This window comes from Ambystoma mexicanum, chromosome 5q (genome assembly GCF_040938575.1).
Source record: "Ambystoma mexicanum isolate Mex_15411 chromosome 5q, UKY_AmexF1_1, whole genome shotgun sequence".
In the NCBI taxonomy this organism is placed as follows: Eukaryota; Metazoa; Chordata; class Amphibia; order Caudata; family Ambystomatidae; genus Ambystoma; species Ambystoma mexicanum.
The window spans coordinates 432,224,486-432,240,243 of NC_090933.1; positions in this window are offsets into that span (position 1 = coordinate 432,224,486).

Here is a 15,758-nt window from a genome sequence, read left to right on the forward strand (position 1 = left end):
TCCACCTCACTTCCTGGTCCTCCTCTCCCCCTCTCCCTTCCCGCCTCCCTGCCCACCCACCCCCCCTTCTGATTGGCTGTCCTCGTAGTCCCTCCAGGACTATGCGGCGACCGCTCTCCACGCTTGCTTCTTTTTTGAGCCGGAGCGGGATCGAGCGGTCGCCCGTAGCCCTGTTGTGAGGCTGCCTGCCAGGCCCTGTTGGGCCTTCAGTTAAGATCTTACCAAGCACTGTTGTTTTTGTTGTTCCTTAGCGCTCCGTGCGCGGTTTGTGCTGCCCCCTGCCCCCTCCCTCCACCTCACTTCCTGGTCCTCCTCTCCCCCTCTCCCTTCCCGCCTCCCTGCCCGCCCACCCCCCCTTCTGATTGGCTGTCCTCGTAGTCCCTCCAGGACTATGCAGCGACCGCTCTCCACGCTTGCTTCTTTGTTGAGCCGGAGCGGGATCGAGCGGTCGCCCGTAGCCCTGCTGTGAGGCTGCCTTCCAGGCCCCGTTGGGCCTTCAGTTAAGATCTTACCAAGCACTGTTGTTTTTGATGTTCCTTAGCGCTCCGTGTGCGGTTTGTGCTGTCCCCTGCCCCCTCCCTCCACCTCAATTCCTGGTCCTCCTCACCCCCTCTCCCTTCCCGCCTCCCTGAATGATTGGCTGTCCTCGTAGGCCCTCCAGGACTACGCGGCAACCGTTCTCCATGCTCGCTTCTTTGTTGAGCCGGAGCGGGATCGAGCGGTCGCCCGTAGCCCTGCTGTGAGGCTGCCTTCCAGGCCCTGTTGGGCCTTCAGTTAAGATCTTACCAAGCACTGTTGTTTTTGTTGTTCCTTAGCACTCCCTGCGTGGTTTGTGCTGCCCCCTGCCCCCTCCCTCCACCTCACTTCCTGGTCCTCCTCTCCCCCTCTCCCTTCCCGCCTCCCTGCCCACCCACCCCCCCTTCTGATTGGCTGTCCTCGTAGTCCCTCCAGGACTATGCGGCGACCGCTCTCCACGCTTGCTTCTTTTTTGAGCCGGAGCGGGATCGAGCGGTCGCCCGTAGCCCTGTTGTGAGGCTGCCTGCCAGGCCCTGTTGGGCCTTCAGTTAAGATCTTACCAAGCACTGTTGTTTTTGTTGTTCCTTAGCGCTCCGTGCGCGGTTTGTGTTGCCCCCTGCCCCCTCCCTCCACCTCACTTCCTGGTCCTCCTCTCCCCCTCTCCCTTCCCGCCTCCCTGCCCGCCCACCCCCCTCTGATTGGCTGTCCTCGTAGTCCCTCCAGGACTACGCGGCGACCGCTCTCCATGCTCGCTTCTTTGTTGAGCTGGAGCGGGATCGAGCGGTCGCCCGTAGCCCTGCTGTGAGGCTGCCTTCCAGGCCCCGTTGGGCCTTCAGTTAAGATCTTACCAAGCACTGTTGTTTTTGATGTTCCTTAGCGCTCCGTGTGCGCTTTGTGCTGCCCCCTCCCTCCACCTCACTTCCTGGTCCTCCTCTCCCCCTCTCCCTTCCCACCTCCCTGTCCGCCCACACCCCACTCCCCTTCCTCTCCTCCTGCCTTAAATTCCCACCCCCCTGGGCAGCCCCTGCCCGGCAGCCCCCTCGGCTAAGGGCCCCCTTAGGCAAAGGGCGGCTCCTACGGCTGCGGCTCCCTGTGTGTCTGCAGGTGTCCGCAGGGGACGCCAGGCACCAGTTTTCACCTTGCTTTCTCCACTTCTGCCGGCCCACCCCACCTACACCTTTTCACTTCATTCGCATGGTGTCCACACCACACTGTGTTCCACAGTTGTGGTAAACTAGGGTTTTTCTCCCCTCGCAGGATTCTCAAACTTAGGTGGACTCTCCACTGGGTACCGAATACGCATTTACTGTTGTTCTCTGAAACGTGGTAAACTAGGGTTTTTCTCCCCTCGCAGGATTCTCAAACTTAGGTGGCCTCTCCACTGGGTACCGAATACGCATTTACTGTTGTTCTCTGAAATGTGGTAAACTAGGGTTTTTCTCCCCTCGCAGGATTCTCAAACTTGGGTGGCCTTTCCACTGGGTACCGAATATGCATTTACTGTTGTTTTTCTGAAATGCGGTAAACTTGGGCTTGCCGCTCACTTCCTGTCCGCGTGCTCTCATCTCGTCTATCTTCCCCCCCACTCTCTCCTATTGCATGGTGCTCTCTATCTCGCCTATCTTCTCTAACTGCTTCTCTATTGACTATCCTGCTCTCCTCACTAAATCTGGTAGGAAAACGTTTAAAAAGGACATCCTCCCTATTGCTGACACCTACACTAGTGCCTGCTCCAAGGAAACTCTCACTGACAGCCTCTTTTTCGTGCCTTCGCCTGACCTATGGACCCTTCATATGGTCTCTGTGCTCTCTCCTTTCTCCTCTTCTCCCTTTAATGGTGGCACCCGTTGGGATGTCCTCTTGGCCCCCTTCCACTCCTCTAAGGCCATCATTAATGTCTACGCTAATGGGACCGTCTTGGTCCAAGACCCTCAGGCAAACCTTCACCTCTTTGATAGACGCTTCCCACGCCTCATCAACTTCCTTTCCTCTCCTGCTGTCCCCCCTCCTCTGTCCTCGGCTACCTTGCCTCTACCCTCCCTCCCTGCCCCCTCTCTTGCTCCTTCTTCACCTCCTTCTTATTCACCTCTGCAGGGCGTACCTCTGATCTGTACCCCTCCCCGGAAGTCCTTCAAGGATGGCAACCTTCTCCAAATTGCCACTCTTAACTCTCGCTCTGCCACCAAACATTCCTCTGATATCTGTCGCCTTCTTGAGGAACTGGACCTTGACATCCTCGGTCTCACTGAGACATGGTTCACGGCCAGCTCTGTCACCAGCTTTGACACACTCCTACCTGACAGTTACAAGATCCTCTCCGTGCCCACGCCCAACCGTTCAGGGGGGGTGTGGCCCTTATCTTCCCTGAGTGGATTTCTGCCACTGTCACTCCTACGCAGATCTACTCCTCTTTTGAATGTCTTGCCTGCCGACTCTCTCTCTCTTCTAGCCATTCCCTTACCGTGGCTACTATCTATCGGCCACCTGGTCAAATTTCCTCCTTCCTCTCTGAGTGGGCTGACCTCTCCTCCTCTCTCCTGTCCTCAACCACTCAACTCCTCTTTCTTGGTGACTTCAACATCCACCTGGATGCCTCCTGTCCCCCCTCTGGACTCCTTCGTGACCTCTGCGACTCTCTTTCACTCTCTATTCTCCCGTCTGGGCCTACTCATTCTGCAGGGCACACTCTTGATGCTTTGATCTCTTCTGACCTTCCCCTCTCCGTCCCTCTCTCCACTCCTCTCTCCTGGAGTGATCACTTTCTCCTATCCTCCCACCTCTCCCTCCCTACCCCACAGGCAAAGCCACCCTCATCACTGCCACCCACCTTCTCGGTCATCCGCCCCATGAAGCGCGTGTCAGTTGAGGGTTTCGCTGCCACCTTCTTGCCCCCCCTCCCCCTTCGGCTGACTCCCACCCTGACACAGCCCTCTCCACGCTCCACTCTGCTATATCTGATACTCTTGATATCCTTGCCCCTGTCATGAGAATCCGCCTGAAGCCCAATGCCAAAAGTAACTCCTGGTATGACTCGGATCTCGTCACCCTAAAACGCAAGTGCAGGGTAGCAGAGAGAAAATGGCGTGCTTCATGTTCATCCTCTGACAAACTGGCCTGCCGCCTTCACCAAAGGCAATGCCGTCTCTCCACTCTCACCAAGAAGAGAGCCCTTATCCAAGCCTGCATCTCTGTGGCATCTAACAATTCGGCCGAACTCTTTAAAATCTGCAAGGAGCTTGCCAACCCTGCTGCAGTCTCTACCTCTCCTGTCCCCTCCCAGGCCCTCTGCATTGCATTGGCATCTCACTTCATCTCTAAAACTCAGGACATCCTGTCCTGACTCTCCTCCTGTCACCTCCCTCCCTCTCTTCCCGGCTCTTCCTCCGGCCCTTCTGCAGCCACCCCTCCTCCCTCCTTCTCTGCCTTTCCCCTTTTCTCTGCTGACGAGGTTTCCAGACAAGTCCGATCTATGAAAGTCTCGTCTAAACAGGTTCACCCCTGTTCCTCCAAAACTATCAAGGACCACATCGACTCCCTGGCTCCTGCCCTGGCTGACTTTTGCAACCACTCCTTCGCCTCTGGAGTCTTCTCATCTCCCCTTAAGCACTCCCTTGTGCACCCTCTTCATAAGAAACCCTCTTCCGACCCCTCCTGCCCGGCTAACTATCGCCCAATCTCCATCACTCCCTTCCTGGGCAAGCTCCTGGAGAAACTGGCCATCTCCCAGCTTAACCTCCATGCTGAATCTGTTGGTAGTCTTCATGACCATCAATCTGGCTTCAGAGCTGCCAGAAGCACGGAAACTGCTCTCCTGAACATCTGTGAGGACCTGCTCTCGAACCTAGACTCCAACACTCCGTGTGTTCTCATTCTGCTCGATCTCTCTTCTGCCTCTGACACTGTCAACCATGCCATCCTGCTCAACCGTCTCCGTGATAACCTGGGTATCACTGGTCAGGCTCTGGCGTGGCTGACCTCTTTCCTTTCCAATCGACCCTCCCAGGTCCAACTGGGGTCCTTCCTCTCTGACATCTTTTTCTCTACCTGTGGTGTCCCTCAGGGATCTAATCTCTCTCCCTGGCTTTTCAACCAGTATCTGGCACTCCTTGCCCACTGCATCGCTGCTCTCTGCCCCAACTTTCAGTGCTATGCGGATGATACCCAGCTCATTTACAGGCTACCCTCGGCCTCCTCCTCTCCTTCCCTCATCTCTGACTGTCTGTCTGCTATCCAGGAATGGTGTGCCGCCAATGACCTCTGCCTTAATGCCAGTAAGACTGAGATTCTACTCATCGGCACACCCACTCCCCCCTTCCATGCAGCTCTCTGGCCAGCCTCTCTTGGCCCTCTTCCTGCTCCTACCTGCAAGGCAAAAAACCTCGGGGTCATCTTCGACTCCACACTCTCCTTCTCTCCTCATATATCTGACGTCTCTAAGAAGTCACACTACCAGCTGCACCTCCTCAGAGGTATCCTTCCCTTCCTGTCCTTCCCCCAGAAGCTCACTGTCTCCCGAGCCCTGGTTCTCTCGAAGATGGACTACTGTAACAGCCTCTATCTTAATCTGCCTGCCTCCACTCTCCGCCCTCTGCAACTCATCCAGAACAGGACTGCGAGACTTGTCCTTGGCCTCAAGCCCAGGGACTGCATCTCTCCAGGACTGAAATCTCTACACTGGCTCCCAGTGGCTGTGAGGATTAAGTTCAAAACCCTCTGCATTGTCCACAAGGCCTTCTGGGGCCTGGGGCCTAAATACCTTCAACTCTCTCTTCCTAAATTTCTTCCTTCCCGAGCCCTTCGCTCATCCGTCTCCAACTCCCTCAGGGTCAGCCGCTTCTCGAAGCAACGAGCTGGGGGTAGATCTCTCTCTGCGGCAGGGGCCTCCCTCTGGAACAGCCTTCCCGCCTCCCTGAAACTTGAGAAGAGCCATCTCCGGTTCCGGAAGCACCTCAAAACCTTCCTCTTTGCTTCTGCTTTCTCTCTCCCTCTCCCCTGCTAAATTCTTCACTGAAACTGCACTGAATCTGCAACTGGGCCACTCTGTCCGACCTCGGTCCTTGGCCCAGCCACTCTCCACTTGCACTGCCTCCCTGGCAACCCCTGCACTGCGGGACTGTCTCTGTATCCCTACAGCCCCCCTCCCCAGCACTTGTCTGCACTTACCTTGCACTTGCCACCAGCTGGCCCTATTATCTATTTTTTATTCTACTTACCCTGTACTGCCCTTCCCCCCTCCCCTTCCCCTTGCACTTTTCCCTCCCCCCTACCCCTGCACTTGCGCGATCTGAATGACACCTGGCCTAGTAGGATCGCTGTCTGTCTTCCCCTTGTTCCCCCTCCCTGCCTCGTCGTGCCTTGAAACACTTGTGTATAGGCGCGTTACAAATGCCATATCATATCATATCACTTTAGTCAACAACATTGAATTTGATTATACAAACAAGTTTTCTATCTATGTAATAGTATTTTGAAATGAATGTGTCAAAACGCCATTGAAATAATTTGGCAATCACAAAATGTATACAGAGAGCAATAATCCCTGTGTGATATTTGTCATAGGTTTCAAACTCAGCTTGGGACGCTAATTGAACCTTGGGTGATACATTGAACATCCGGTTCTAGAAAATTAAAATATTACACAGCTACTATTGAGCTGGTGGTGAGCTCATGTCTGTACTGGATGTAAGTAAAGGCTTGGTGATATTTTATTGCTTGACTGTATTATAATAGTTTGATAAATATGCTGGAGTTGTGTTACATCTAATAGCTCTAATTACTCTGACCTGCTTGACCTGACTGTCCCCACTGGCGATCCACCTGCATGCCCCCAGCACCAATACTTCGGTCTGTATTTACACCAATGTATATTACTGTATTTATTCCACTGTATATTACCTCTACATTTTTAAGTATACCTACACCTGTATCACCTGCTTTCTGGACCTAGCTCCAGCCCTGTACATATTTTTTTTTATTGTATACTGTATTATGACCACGCACATGTACCTGTACATATTTTGTCTATTGCATACTGTACTATGACCATGTAGATGTACCTGCAACGAATTTGAGCATATTCTTGTCTTGTGCGCCCTGATGCTCCAGGGCATGGCGCACCTTACAAATAATAAACTAAACTAAACTAAACTAAACTAAACATCTAAAAATGTCAATTAATGAATTTAAGAAAAAACAGCTAGACCAATGAATTATATCTGTGTTTTGTACATGAAGAAAGCTGAGGTATGATAGAACCACGATCATATGTAATTTGTTGTATTGTTTGCTTTTAGATATTATCAACTCTGTTATGGTGTATATGAGAAAGTTTAATTACTACATCTGAAGACATTTTCTGTCCTGAAGAAGGCCGCAGAAATTAATGGTTGAATGGACACTAGAGATAGTGCTCTAAATTCCAGAAAGGCCGAAACATGTCGACAACTGACAAAAGACCTATGAATTATTAAAGTCTTGTATCTAACACCTTCAAATCAAATGTAGTTAGTGTTCCACTGATCCAACTAACCCCTTTACAGATGATACTGTTTTCTAAGAATGGGTTGAGAAGACCATGTATTGTTTAGTGTTTTGCATACATGTTAAAATCTTTCTCTCTCTTTTTAATTTTTCTAAATTTGTCTAAAAGTGAATAAATTTGTATGGTCTTATTTATGATTCTTTAGTTTTGTGATTTGTTTGAATGTTGAACAAGGAATGTGGTTCTAGAAGGATGTGGCATCAGTCTGAGAAAGTAGCACTTAGACTAACAGCTGTTAGCATTATCTAAACAATATATATATGTGTACTAGCACTTAGGATTATACAATCTATCACCAAGCCTTGATCTGTACCGACATAGAGCGGGGTAATCAGTTTTCTCATTTTTGTATAGTGAATCTATTATTGTTCTCCCGTTTGGAGAAACTGATCCCCCGAAACAAAAATTCTGGGAGATTACCTTTGTGAAGGTAAACATCAAAGATTTGTCCACAATTTTGATTCACTCCAACTTTTCTCATGCCATTGTTTCTGAAACATAGTTCTGCACTAGCCAAAGGCAATATCTGCTATGGACCTCCTCTGTCTTTGACCCACGTCAGAAGCTTTGCAAGCCTTGGTCAGAGAGGTTTGCATTCATTTTCCACTCATTCAATAACTGGCTTGTGATGACCAGTTACTGCCACAGCTCTGCACACGACTATGCCTTCTTCCCAGCCGTCTAGAGAAAGTACTGTTCCCCAGATTAATATCTGGCCTTTTTCTTTGCAGCTCTGAACTTCTTCATCATTCTTTCCTTGGCAGTTGAGCCTCCTGTTTATCTCCCATCTGATTACAGCTCCCTTCATGACAGGTTGTTCATATCAGATCACATAATTTCTGGTGTACGCTCTTTCTCTTGTCTTTAAGTCTTGGACATAATCATCTTTGTCTGGGGCTGACCATTCTGTCACTCATACCAAGGATGCCGTTCAACCCTGGAACTGATCTCTTGTGTGGCAGAGTGCAAGGTGAGTGAGGCAATGAGCCGTTTGAACATCTATTTCAATAGCTATGAATATCTTAGATTTTCCCATCGCATATGGCAGGAATGCACATACATAGCAATCCTCCTTAGAAGGACTTGTTCCTACTTCTTTCATGTGCTGATACCTCATGTTGTTCCGCAAATGTTCTGTACTGTCTAAATAATAATTTAATTCATAATCTTACTCCCTTGCACTTCTCTTTCTTACCAAATGAGCTTGTATAACTAACTCATGAAACACATCAGTATACAATCTTTCTACTGGGGGAATCATAGGGACACTTGTCAGAGAAATCGGTGCGTTCAGATGAGCTACAGAAGTAGTAACAATCAAATAAGGCCTATGCCTTCTTGCAATATCTGGCTCTACATAGATCACTGGGGTAGGAAGAATCAAAGGAACTCCCCCTTTCTTGGGACCAATGAAATACACAGTATGGATTAGCAGAATCAGAAAAACAATTATAAATGCGGAACGATCATCGAAGAACCATCAATAAAGAAAATCTCCCCAGATGCTAGAGCATTTTCCTTCACTCTCTGGAACTCATCATAGAATTCCCCATAATTTGACCAATCATGCAGTTGCTCATCCTCTACCAGTGGTTCGGCTAAAAAATGTGGGAGGATTCACCACCTCATAAGCAGAAGCTCTTTGAAGCGTTAGTGTACCCTTAGGTTTCTCTAATACAGCAAACAGAGCATGTTCAACAAATAACGTCATGGAACACCCCATCACTATGCTTGCAGAGTGTTAGGGAGAATTCTCCAGAATGGCTAATTTCCCTTACCTACTGAGTCCCTCGGTAGTTTTGTGGGATTTCTGGGATTTATTTTTTTCACCTGGTAAGAGTGTGAGCCTTTTTTCCCACTCTTACATGTGTTTTGCTGTGTGTTTTACATTTTTGTGTTTATAGACTGTGGAGTCTCACCTACTCCATAGGCATCATCTTTTTACTGTGTGTCACACAGCACCTTTAGTGCAGTGACACAGGGTTGTCTTTTTCAAGCTTTCCACTTTAAACTCAATTTTTCAGGACTGACTACTGTCTCCCAGAACATGTGAAGTTACCATTGACTTTATAAGTCTTTTTAAATTCATAGACCCAGTACAAACTATCTTCCATAGAGTACTGGAAAGGGTTAATAGTTATTCCTTTTTGTCTGTCTCTCATGGAACATTATTTTGTTCCCCTTTCTTTAACATTTGGCTGGTGGCAGTGGTATCTACCATTTTTTTTCTACCATGGACTTTGGAAACAGCCATGGTACAGTTTTAGGGTATGTTAGTAGCCTCAAACTTTAATCTGCTGGACCTCTTTTAATTGTATTTGGTTCCGGCTGGGTTTATTTGCCATTTCTTTCTGTAAAGGTCTTTCTCGTGTTTTACTCTGCATGCCAAACCAGGTTTGGTTCCTTTGTGCGCCGTCTTTTGGCAGGCTTCTGCACAGAAGCCCTCCTTAGTCACGTGAGTGTCTGGGTGGACAGGATGTGAGGGAGAGGTTTTAGGCCCCCTGCACAGGGTTTTCTTGGAGACCGAAGTCACACTCTTGTTTGATTGGCTAGGTGACTGTCCTGCCAGGAGAGCCACCCTGCTGTGTGCAGTTCTGAATCTCCAAACTTTGACGACAGAAGATCTGCAAGGAAACTTCTTCCCTTGAGGTGGTGGGACCAACCAGTTGTCCAAAACACCAAGCAAGGCCTCCCGCCCCTGGTCAAATATGCTGTGCATCACTGCAGTGAACCAGATAGCCAGGAGGACTGGACCCTGTTTGGGTTTTAAGGAGCGCACCTTTTATTTGTCACTTTGCTCTGCTGCTGGTTTCTTCCCTGGGCAGTGCAGGATCCTCCAGTCTTCCTCCTTCTTGTCAGTCCGACAGTATCTTCAGGAACCGTGAGCCTGCAGGACCTGCCAGGAACTTCTGCCTACAGCATTCTTCTTCTCTAAGGTACTGTTCACATCCGGTCATTTGTTCCGTCCGACCGCAGTGAAAGTGTTTTACATCTTTCGCTAATCCGAGGGCTTGTCTTTCTCTACTCTTTTAAATAACTTTTCTGCCGACCAACTTCGTTTCGAACTCTTGGCAAAGACTTAACCGCAAACTACTCTGAACTGGGTGATCCTCTGCAAAGACTCTGAACCATTAACATTGGCCCATGTCTATTGACTTGAATCCTAGTTGTAGTAAGACTTTTCTAGATTGCCCTGCCTACTTACTTGTTGGTGCTGCTTGATTTTGAATACCCTTGTCTTTCCCTCCCTTTTTAAATTGCTGGAGTGCCATTTTGCTCACACTTCATTTTGAGCTTAACTTGTCCAGAATTCATTGGGTGGGGTGTAGTGTATTAAGATTGTGATTTTATGCTGCTTTATATTAGTGAACTGCTTTATAACTGATGGTGTAAATAAATGCATATTCTATTACTCAGAAACCTTGAGTCAGTGTTTGTTTGAACCAAAGCAATTTCTGTCCTTTCTTTAACTTCTGATACTGCTCACTTTACTCTTGAGATAAGTCTGGGTGCTCAGCCATTGCTACCACTTTACTGTGTAGTACAGGCTTGTACCAAAGGTGAATTTGTACTTGCACTTGTAGTCTTAATTTTGTGTGGTGTTCCCAAAGGGTACTGCATATGATTCTGCCTAACACTGGTGTACAGTGGTGGAATAAAGTATAGTGATTACACTTAGAGTGCTGCTATTACCTTGGATCAACTAACCACAAGGCTAAACATCACTAAAAAGCAAAAAAATGTTTTTATAACAAATTGTATTGGGTTTTGAAAACAAACAAACAAACAACACAAGCACACTGCTGATACAGGTCATTGACTGTTTCCCACCCTCGTTGCTTACAACATTTTGAATCTGAGTTCACTTGCCCTCTGCAGGAGCTACTTTTTTTTCCCCCGCTTTGAGGGCACCATAGACTTCGAGGGGCGCCACAGTATATCTTCCTGTCCACTTGTCCAAAGTCACCTTTCAGTGGACGTCTTCCCACTTTTGTCATACTTTCTGCACCTTGGCCGGACATCCTCTGGCCGTGTATACCCTGCGCTCCATTGCAACACAGACGTCTACGTCTGTCATCCATTGTCCATAACTCGGAGTCATCTCCGACCCCCATTTTTGAGCGATGTTTCTTTTGATAAGTGCGGTAGTGATGAACACAAACAGTTTTTCATATCTTGTCAGGTCAACTTCATTGTCTATTCCCAGCAGTAATAACTTAGGATCTCTAGGAATCTCTTTGCCTATTACTCTAGATAATTCATTACAACATGCCCCCCATAGTTGTTGAATGTGTGTGCATGTCCACAGTATGTGGAAGAATGTGCCTTCCTCTGTTTTGCATCACAGACAAGTTGGGTCGTTTATCCTTCCCCATTTATGGAGGGCTACTCTAGGATAGTATACTCTGTGCAATATCTTTAACTGAATCAGCCTAAGGAGGTCATTACAACCCCAGCGTTAAGGGTTAACGACGGGGTTAACCCTTAACGCCAAATTCCCACTTTAACGCCTGCTTTTGGCAGGCGTTAAAGTCCATGGCGCTAACCCGCCATGGTGCTAATTACGCCGCCGTAATTTACGGCGGCATAATTAGCGCCTTCGCCACTCCCATTATGCCCTATGGGGCAAAAATGGGAATGGGGAAGGGAAAATGGGAAATGGGGATTTACCGCCCCACTCACCTTGGAATGGGGCGGTAAATCCGCCATCCACCATGGTGTAAACATAGTTTACACCATGGTGGTAAAGTTGGTGCACTTAGCACCAAGGTTGTAATGACCGCCTAAGTCTTGACGATATGGCTACCTCCCTAGGGAACATCAGTGCCATGACCCATTCTTCTGGTAGTATTGCACCCACATCAGTCTCCCATTTGGTCTGTAGTGCTAGCAATTCTGGTGTGCCAAAGGAGGTTATGGAACTAGGACTGATGTCACATTTTGGGTGATTCGCTCCGGGAAAAGGTTCCTTTCTATTGGGGTAAATTCCGGCAGGGCGGTCATATCAGGGAGGTTACCTTGTAGTGCGTGTTGCAATTGGGTGTAGTGGTATTGTTCGGTTTGGAAAGTGCAAAGCAGAGAGCCAGCTCCATGAATGGGATTACGGTGCCTTCTCTCACGACGTCGCCCAATGTAAGCATTCCATGCTGAGACCAATGCGGCCATTTGGGAAGATTGTATACACCTGGGAGGTTTCTGTTATTCCACAATGGCTGGGCTTGTGACAGCTTATTGCCCCATCCCACGAATTTGTGTGTGTCCGTTCAAATTTGGGTTATATGTGTCTGCATATTGGAAGTAGTTGTTCGGGCCCTCTTCTTGTAAAGATATTGCATAACAGGGTTTTCAGGAGTGCCAGCTTCTAATGAGCGGTTATGCAGCGCGCTTTTGTCCCCATGCAATTGGTCGTTCACTATTGTCAATTGGCTGGCCCAGTAGTATGTCTGCATTCGGGGAAGCCCTATTCCGCCCTCCCACATGGATCTTTGGAGCATGGAAAGTGCTATGCGGGGGTGGCAGTCATTCCACAGCAACTTCCGAAGTTATTGATCTATTTTCCTGAATACGTTTGGGGGGACGTAAAGTGGGGCATTCTGTAATATATATAGGAGACAGGTCAGGGACATCATTTTAAAGAGTGCTGCTCTGCCTAGCAGTGTCAGAGGGAGGGATGACCAGTGTCGGGAGTCTTCCGCGAGTCTTGTCTTCACTGGGTGTACATTTCTGGGGACATAATCATTGAGGTTATTTGTGACAAGTATGCCCAAGTACTTGAAATGTTCCCTCTCCACCTGGTAAGGGCATTGTGGTGGTATCGTTTGTTCTACCTGCCCCAGCAGGAACAGAATGGATTTAGCCCAGTTAACCCGCAGGCCGCTGAAGGCGCTGTTTTTTGCAGTAGTTCAGTCACTGTGGGACAGGATCTTACTGGATCATTCAGGTATATTAGCAAGTCATCCGCATATAAGAATACTTTGTCTTCCCAGTTTTCTGACCAGCGGACACCCTTCCATGTCTCATTACTTCTCAGTATTATCGCGAGTGGCTCGATTGCTATCGCAAATATCATAGCTGACAGTGGGCATCCTTGTCTGGTCCCTTTTCCTATTTCAAAGGGGTTTGATACGTAACCGTTTACTTTCGTGACTGCTATTGGTGATTTATACAGTAGTTTGACCCAGCTCATGAATTGGGGCACGAATCCCATTCTTTGCATTATTTCCCAGATCGCTTCCCAGTTGACCGAATCGAATGCTTTTTCAAAGTCTACCGCCAACAGGGCTAATGGGCCCTGAATAGTGGGCACATTTTCTATCGCTGTATATAATCGATGTGTGTTCATGCGCGTGGATCTTTGTGGCATAAATCCACATTGATCTGGGTGAATTACGAAGGGTATAATTGGTTGGAGTCGGTTGGCTAGTGTATTCGCTAGGATTTTGGTTTCAGTGTTGATGAGAGAAATAGGTCTATATGAACTGCATCTATCCAGAGGCTTGTCTGCTTTGGGTAATACCACTATAGTGGCTTGTCTCAGGTCTCATGGAAGGGATCCCTCACTGCGGGAGGTTGCATACATTCTCAGTAAGTGTGGTGTAACTATGTTTGTACCTATTTTTTTCCACACCGGGAAGCCATTGGGTCCCGGGGTTTTCCCAGGTTGGAGCTGTCTGCGGACAGCTCATCCTCCGTGATGTTAGTATCTAGCAGAGCACTTTGCTCAGGTGTTAAAGAGGGAAGGGTGACTCCTGATAGAATTGCGGTATCAATGGGGGAGGTTGGTGCTTTGTAGAGCTCCCTATAATAGGAAGCGAACCCTTCCGCGATGTCCCGATCCGCTGTTATTAGCGTGTCCCCCTGTGTCCTAATCGCTCTGACATGTCTGAGCCCTTCATCTCGCTTCTCCAGCCATGCCAGCATTTTGCCCGCTTTATCCCCGGTTTCGTACACTCTGGCACGCATTGCTGTGTGTGCCTGTTTGGCGTTATCTAGGTCAACATTCTGTAGTTGTTTTTGTGCTAGTTGTAATGCCCGGTGAGATTCTGGTTGGCCTTGGGATAAATGAGCTGCCTCTGCCCTCTATACTCGTATTTCCGCTTTCCGGATTGATTTAGCCTGTCTTTTCTTATGGGCCGTGATCCAGGATATAGGTTCCCCCCTTAATACCGGTTTATATGCTTCCCATACGGTTGTTGGGCTTCCCACAGAATGTTTATTCAATTCAAAGTACGATTCTGTGGCTTTTTGGGCATGCTCTAATAGACCTGGGAAACCCAGGTAGTAACTGTTTAGCCTCCAAGTAGGTGGGGGGATCGGTCTATCGGTGCTAATTTCCCACATGAGTGGAGAGTGGTCTGATATGTCTCTGGGTAGGAACTGTGCTACATTTACTAGGTGTCGTTCGGAAGTCGGGAGAAAGAAATAGTCAAGCCTTGACAGTGAGGCATGTGCCCCAGACAGGAACGAGTATTCCCTCGTGCCAGGGTGTAGATGCCTCTACACATCTTTCAGTCCCATAGCGTCCGTAAACGTGGCTAATTTGGTACGTGTGGAGGGATTTCTCGTACGGATGTGCGTGCGATCAAGCTCCAGGCTCATAACCTCATTGAAATCTCCCCCTACTATCACCAAGTTCGAGGGATCTGCAGTGATTATAGGTGTTACGTTGTTAATTAGGGAGGTAAGTAAGGTTGGTGGTGCGTAAATGGCTAGCATGGATACAGTGCGTTCCCAGAAAGTCCTGGTTATATGTACAAATCTGCCCCCCGTGTCCTGTGCAACGGATAACAGCTTAAAAGGTAATCACTTGTGTATTAGGATCAGAACTCCCCGAGCCCCCATGGAGAAGCCTGAATGTAATGCTATTCGGTAATTTGTTCGCTTAAAGAGGTTGCAGTTCGTGCCTGCTAAGTGGGTTTCCGTTAAGAATGCTGCAACTGGCGCATGTCGATTCAGTTGTTGTAGAACAAGGCGCCTCTTAATGCTACTGCCCAGCCCGTTCTCATTCCAGGTCATAATCCTAATGGACTTGGTGTTACTCCTATTATTGGATTCCGTCATATCGGATGGGCATTGGGTGTGACGGGTTGTGCTGTGTGTGTCCTGCGGCCGTGAACCTTGTCTCTCTGGTGGGAGCCAGATCCTGACCTAAAGTGTGCCTTAACTTCTGTGCCTGAGTGGAACCACGGGCCATCTTAAAACAAAGAACTAAACAAGCAAATTCTGATGCAACTTCAAACTCTCCTAGCCCCTCCCCATAGTCCGCCCCAACTTGAAGTATCTGTCGCCCGAACATCAGCCCGAGCTCGCCAAGGGTCTGCTCAGACAACAATTAACAAACCCTACAACTTCTACAACTGTTCCCAAGGAACTATGGGGGTGCGTGCGTCCGAAACGGCCGCTAAATGTCTTCTCATCCGTGTCAAATACCTTGCTGCGTTGTTTCCGTTCATTGCCGATCCCCTGTCTTTGGGTCCACTGCCTGGGTGATTGCTGCCGTCTTGTCTCTTCTCTCAGCCCTCCCACTCAAGTGGTGGCAAAATGTAATCCGGTTCGGTGGTTGGTCCGGAGGGGGGTCTCTTACCGGAGGATTGCCAGGGTGCGCAGGTCAGTTTCTTCGATTCGGTCTCCAGTCGCCATGTATGTGTAGTTCCGCCCACCTCCATGCCTCTTTAGGGTCGGTGAAGTGGACCGTTGTTCC